The 5,981-nt window shown below is 27.6% G+C and overlaps 2 non-coding genes across 2 annotated transcripts; both read right to left on the reverse strand.

Annotated features, from left to right (window-relative positions):
- Positions 1 to 128, reverse strand: LOC128285877 (small nucleolar RNA snoR86). Its single transcript, XR_008276424.1, has one exon. It is a non-coding gene; the product is annotated as a small nucleolar RNA snoR86 (small nucleolar RNA).
- Positions 129 to 3,031: 2,903 nt separating this feature from the next.
- TRNAK-CUU (transfer RNA lysine (anticodon CUU)) lies at positions 3,032 to 3,104 on the reverse strand. Its single transcript has one exon. It is a non-coding gene; the product is annotated as a tRNA-Lys (tRNA).
- Between the last annotated feature and the right edge of the window lie 2,877 nt (positions 3,105 to 5,981).

Genomic DNA, 5,981 nt, shown 5'->3' on the forward strand with positions numbered 1-5,981 from the left:
AATGTAGCGACTTGTTCGAGGCCACGATCAAAACGAAAATGAAGTTAATGGGCACGGAGAATCGCTCAATGATATTGCCAACCTTCAATGCAAATCACGCCATCAATAATTAATTGACGCCTTTGCTCTGCAAATTGGCTCTCTTTAAATAAGAAGCAAAAGAAAAATAAAAAAAATCTTTAGAATAGGCGGAGAAGAGGAGCAGCTGTGGGATGGCAGATATAGAGTTTGGAAGAAAGGTCGTTTATATAGAAGGTGGTGAAGAACCAAAACCCTAAGTCGAGATTGAATTATTACTGTAAAATGGCCAAAAACACCCTTCTTTTTATAGCTTTTTGCGCTTTTGTGGGAGCAAGGCCTGGATGAGTTTGTTCTGGGCTCAATTTTCATGTTTATATTAGGCTTAATTCATTGTTCCGCTCTTAAAGCGTATATATTTTCTAATTTTGGTGTTTAAATTGTATTTAAAGTATCAATTTTCTATATTTTTGGTCTATTTTGTAACCGTCATTTTAAAATTTTGTTAGACAATTTTGACCAATGAAAAGGTGCCACATGGCATGTTTTGGCCAATGAAAAAATGCATCGTGGTAATTAATTTTATGTAAAATAAAAACATTTAATTTAAATTTTGAACGTCACAACGTTATCAATATAGTGAGTGACATCAAGACGAGCTAGGGCTTGTCGCTGGATGTGACATATTGTGATGGTCATGTCATGACAAAAACTATCTGAAATCGTAACGTCAATCCATATATTTTAAAAATTTTACAATTTAATCTTATTTTATACTTGGGTTGATAAAAAAGCTCTCATAACCTCGATTAAAGCTCCAAATTGTTTGTTTAAGCTAGAATGAATGGGGTTAACAGTGAATAGTACGTGTAAATGTTTGTTTTAATGTGAACTTGACAGTAGCTCAGATCTAATGATCGGGTCGAGCGAAAGGTGTTACAATGAGTCTTAATTTTTTATGTCTGAAGATGCATTTAGCTTTAGGGTGTATTTTTTATTTAACTTATATATTAAATGATAAAATGAATATCATAAAAAAGAATTATCATTTCAATTTGGTTTTTAAATTTTAATGGGTATTGGGTTTTAAAGTTTCAATGGGTTTTGACTTTTAAAAGTATTGAGTAATGTCTATTTGATTTTAAGGTTTACGGTTTATAATTTAGGGTAATGTGTATTTGAGTAATTACCATTTACATACTCAATCCCTGAGGCAAGGATCAGTCTGATCTTATGAAGAGAACTCTATAATTAAGAAATGTTCTTAATAGCAAGTGGGTTTCTCGGGTCCTAAAGATATTTAGCTTTAAGAGTTTGAACCCAAAGACTGATATATTCATACATTAATCCCCAACCCAATTTAAGTGGGAGGGTTTGATTTTTCTTTTGGGTGAGGGGATACATAATTTAATTTTGGCCCATGTGCTATACTCGAATTTAATATCTAATCTTTATACTTCAATTTTTTTATATAAATTGGTACTTCAATTTTTACAATATTATTTATTAGCCTAAATACTTTATTTGATTAAAATGTTTATATACTTTTAAGAGTTGTAAACAATGTTAAAATCATTTGTTAAAATTAAGACCATTGTAGTGCTTTTTTCTATTACATTGGTAGCAAATTGATACATGCACGGATGGGGTGAAATTTATTAAATTCCATTCACCGGAGCTGCCAATTTTCAAGTTTGGAAAATCAATAGACTTAAGGCGACTTTTTGGATGGGATCCTGACATTTCTAGGTTGAGATGTCTTACGATGTTCAAAGATCTATTTCTTAGCTTCGAAACGCATTTTGAATTACTCGATTTTGAATTTGGGAGCTCAAGTTATGACCATTTTAGTAAAGACTATGCAAGTAGAATTTCTAGACAGGATTATGACAGGAATTACGAGTTTCGGGCTTTTAATTTGAGTTTAAATCATATTGGGTTTGATTTTTAGGCTTATTTCAAATTTTTAATAACTATTAAGTAGTTTAAGTTATTTAGGAGTTTTATGTCAACAAAAAACTTAGTTTAAAACTACTTCTTATTTAGATTAATTAGAGTTTTAGTATACTTAAAAGTTTTATTTAGATTTATTTAGCTAGCCTTTATATAGACATTTGCATTGTACATAAAAGAAGACAAATTTGTTTTCTTTGTTTCTTGTGCAAGATTTTTTTCTTGTGATTTTTAAAAGTAGTTTTATTCTCAATTTTCTTCAAAGAATCGTAAGAATTTATTCTTTACGTTTCAATTTGACAAGGATTATTTCTTAGAGGATTGATTAGAGTCATTAATTGAGTTTGTTGATATTTATATCTTAAAGGGTTCAATTGAATATTTATCTTTCTATCCTTCATAACTATTGGTTTATTCAATTCATGTTTCACTTTTAAATTTTGTCTATTTATTTATTTATATATTATTATTTGTTATTTATTCTCAAATTTCTTCTTTTACTGTTTTATTATTTATTACTAATTTTTTTTTTAAGATCGATCCAAATCTTTCCTTTTCGAGTTGAACAATTTAAATTTGATCCGCTTCCACCTTCAATCCATATCACAAATGAGTATTTTATTTAAATTTTAAAATATTACACTAATGAATTTAACAAAAAATAATAGTGTTAATAATTGAATTTAAATTTTAAATTTGAAAATTACAAAATTGAATTCTTAAAAGCAAAAACATAAAAATTAAATTTCAAATGTACAAACATAGACATAGAGTATATTTTAAACTTCAAATATTTACAGAAACATTATTTAAATATTGTGTTTTAGATTAAATTTTAGTGTATATTGTAAATAATGTTTGAATATTAAAATGTACTCAAATTATTCAAATAAAGAAAGGGCCCACTGGCCCAGTTTGTACTGATTTTGTCCTTTTTGGACGTTTTCGCTTTTAAAAAACAAACAAACTTAAATTAGAACCAAAACAAAACAAACCCATGTCGAAAATCGAAATGGCAGATTTCGTAAAATTTTACATAGAAAAATATTGGAAAATAGTACGCCCACCGTGGGGCTCGAACCCACGACCACAAGGTTAAGAGCCTTGCGCTCTACCGACTGAGCTAGACGGGCAAGTTGAAAGTTTAGCAAACTAATTTTAAATAGCTTTTACTTTGACTAATTACATTCTCGCAACAATATGTAGGATTCTTTAATTGAGATATGAACCCATGTTTGTGGAAAGAAAATATTTTGGAAGTTAAAACTTGAAGAGTATTTCATAGCAAACAACTATTGTAAAAAATGAAAATATCAAATTTTATATAACATAAATTATTAGCTTATAAAAAATTTATATAAACATAAAATATCTTAAATAAAATTATAATACAAAAAATTACACAAATATGAATTGAGTACACGATTTTCTGGATCTACTGTATATATACGCGTTTGTGCACTAAAGCCTAAGTGAAAGTACATTTTCCAATGCTCGGTTTTGAACATACATTGTGATTGAATGAGTGGCTAAATTTAAAGCAATTGTGTTTCCCAAATTTCCTAGCTATTATGACAAAATAGTATCTAAAGAAAGTGGAGCACTGGGACGATCATGGCCTGTGCTTCTTCATTGTTGATAATATCACAACACAATTCCCTATTTACTTCCATCTGCTCCTTTTGAAAACACTGGATTTCCACAGTTTTGGAAATAAGCCTGCTTTGGTTCATCATCTAAGCTTTGAATAAATATAATTTGCTTCAATCAAATTTTCTGGTTGGCCTTCTCAATCCTTCTTTGTCGTTAATTCTATTACTGTGTTTTGAGTTCAAATTTGTTTGGCTCCTACCAAGCAACTCAAAGATTTTCTCTTATTCCATTATCACATCATCTTTCATGCAACATTAATCTACCATTTCAATTTGGTTTATGAGTATATCGTTGAGTATAGTTGTAAGTCATATTGTACTCTAAAAAAATATAAATTTAAACTTGAAAAATGACATTATTAAAGCGGACAATCACTAATCTCAAATATTGAAGATCAAAAATTTATTTATTCAAAGTCAATTAATATTCACTTAAAGCTTTTTTTGTTGATACTAAATAACCAAAAATTAAATATAATAATTTTTTATATGACTTGATTCCATGATATCCATATAACAAATAATTAAAATATAACATATATTAATGTACTAATACATAAAATTTACAAAATTTTAATAATTTAAAAACCCTCAATTTTATTAAATCAATTAAACTTTTTTACACCCAGTTGACTTTCTAAATTGAAAAAAGGCATTAAATAATTCTTTGAATGATGAAAATCATCATTGATTGTTAAGTTCTAACAACTATAATTAGATACTATACTTATATTGTAGTGTGAAATAAAAAGTAAGCTAAATGCATTGCACCGTATCTAATTATCCATCTAAACTCATCTTAAATGGTGGCTAATGACGATTGATTCAGTTGATTATGATTAAGCCGCATATCATGTATATAAAATGCTAAGAATATATAGAAGATATGGGAATATAAAAAGTTAGAAATAAAAAGAGTAAAAGATTATAACAATTATTAAGTGGATCTAGATAATATATGGAAAATCAATAAAAATAATAAATCTATACAACTATCTTTTTTGTTTTTTTGGGTAAACTACCTAATTGGTTACCGAACTTTTAGGGTATTCTCATTTTGGTCACTCAAAATGAAATCTTTGTAATTTCGTCACTCAATTTTTAGGATGCTTTCATTTTAGTCACCCAACCGTTAAATCTATAACAACAGTTAACTGTATACGTCATATCATGATCACACTTTCATTTTGGTCACCCAACTTCTAGGTTGCTTTTATTTTGGTCACTAAATAATATCCTTTTTTTTAAGTATTGGTTGGGATAAAAAAATTTAACTATTAAAGTGAAAAAGCGGTAGAACATAAAATCATGCTTGTACTTGTTTACCCCCTTGGAAAAAGTTTAATTTTTTTTTTGAATATTGAAATTTTAAATTTTAAAACATCAAAATCAATTAAATAAGTTATTGACGATTTTTTATCCCTTGATAGTATCAACCAATTTGTTACAATAATATTGAAATGATTAAATTAATTAATTTAGCCTCCTTTTAAATTTTAAAATTTTATTTTATGTTTCCAAATTAAAATCAACTCAAATAAATTATTTTTAATGATTGTACATGAAATTCAATTTTTATTATATGATCTCAAATCTTTCCTTTTAAGCTAAAAATAAAGAAAAATCTTTACAATTAATTTAATTAATTAATTTTATCTTCCATGCCAAACAAACTCCAAAAAAATTTCATCACTTCTTTATTGAAGCGAAGAACAAACAATTAATTTAATTAATTGCAATGATTTTCTTTACTTTTAACTTAGTATGGAAGATTTGACATTATATAATAAAGAGAAATTTAAGTTTCACGGACAATTAATAAATATGAGCTATCGAGTTGATTTCATTAAGAATAATATGGAAACATAAAATAAAAGTTTTAATTTTGAAAGAGATTAGTTTAATTAATTTCGATATCACAATGACAAATCGGTTAACATTATCAAGGGATAAATTTTTTCAACAATTTATTTAATTGGTTTTATCTTTTGAAATTTAAAATTTCAATATTGAAAAGAAAAGAAATTTAGAATTTTTGGCAATGAGATAAACAAGTACAATTTAACAAATTTTAATATATTATTTTAGTTTCTACCGCCTTTTCACTTTAATCCTCAATTTTTTTACCCCAATCAAATACTTAAAAAAAAAAATTTTTTGGGTAACCAAAATGAAAGCTACCTAAAAGTTGGATGAGCAAAATGCAAGTGTGGATATGATGTGGTGTTTCACAGGCCGCAGTTCAAAGCCCGTGACCATCGCACCAAATGCATCCGATGGAGGTCCATTGTGTAGATGGGGATCATTTGGCCCGCAAGAACTGGCCCGATTCTGTAACCTGCTGGAGAAGCCTATCAG

This window comes from Gossypium arboreum, chromosome 12 (assembly GCF_025698485.1).
Source record: "Gossypium arboreum isolate Shixiya-1 chromosome 12, ASM2569848v2, whole genome shotgun sequence".
Taxonomy (NCBI): Eukaryota; Viridiplantae; Streptophyta; class Magnoliopsida; order Malvales; family Malvaceae; genus Gossypium; species Gossypium arboreum.